The sequence below is a fragment of the Tenrec ecaudatus genome, chromosome 3, assembly GCF_050624435.1.
Source record: "Tenrec ecaudatus isolate mTenEca1 chromosome 3, mTenEca1.hap1, whole genome shotgun sequence".
Classification (NCBI taxonomy): Eukaryota; Metazoa; Chordata; class Mammalia; order Afrosoricida; family Tenrecidae; genus Tenrec; species Tenrec ecaudatus.
This window is the reverse complement of record NC_134532.1, coordinates 197919562-197920392: the sequence shown is the minus strand read 5'-3', so window position 1 is coordinate 197920392 and position 831 is coordinate 197919562.

Here is an 831-nt window from a genome sequence, read left to right as displayed (position 1 = left end):
CCTGAAGTGTCTAAGCTGACCACGGAACAGTGCTACTCTGTCCTCATGGCATTGGCATGAGTTAGACTGGACTTACAGACAACCATCCCACTTTTCCAAGTTGATGCACTGGACACACGGGGTCCCAAGTACACGCGACCTCCCCATCCTTTGTGGTGGTGGTGGTTGCGATTTTCTGTAATATCATAAATAATGATTTCGTCTACAAAGCCTGAAACACAAATGGGGCCAAGCTGTTGCCTGTGTTTGTGGACCGGAGTGGGGCTCAGAGCCAGCGGGGGGGGCGGGGGGGGTGCTGCAGGAGGCAGAGCACGCTATCCTGAGCAAGGCTGGGAGTGTATCCACCTGGAAAGTGAGACCTAAGGTGTGCTCACGGATTCTTTGTTTTATTAAAATACAGTTGCAAGAGTTTTTACCTGGATAGCAACCAAGCTAAGCCGCTTTCTGTGGAAGGCTTAGGAGCCCAGTGGCAGAGTGGCTGCGAACCTGACTGTTGACCTGACTGATGGGTCAGCTTGTGACAGGTCTGCTCCCATGAAGACCGCTGTTAGTGTAGCTAGAGACCATCAAGTTGGCGCCAACTCATAGCAAATCTCTGTACAACAGAACTAAGCCTGCCTGGTTCTACACCCTCCTCGCCATTGCTCCCGTGCTTGAGCCCATTGTTGCAGACACTGTGTCGATCCATCTCCCGGAGGGTCTTCCTCTTTCTTCATTGTCCCCCTCCGTTTCCAGGGACTGGACCCTTCTGATAAGATGTCCAATGTTCACCAGCCAAAGTCTCGCTTTCATGGGTCCCGAGGAACATTCCGGCTGGACTTCTTCCAACAC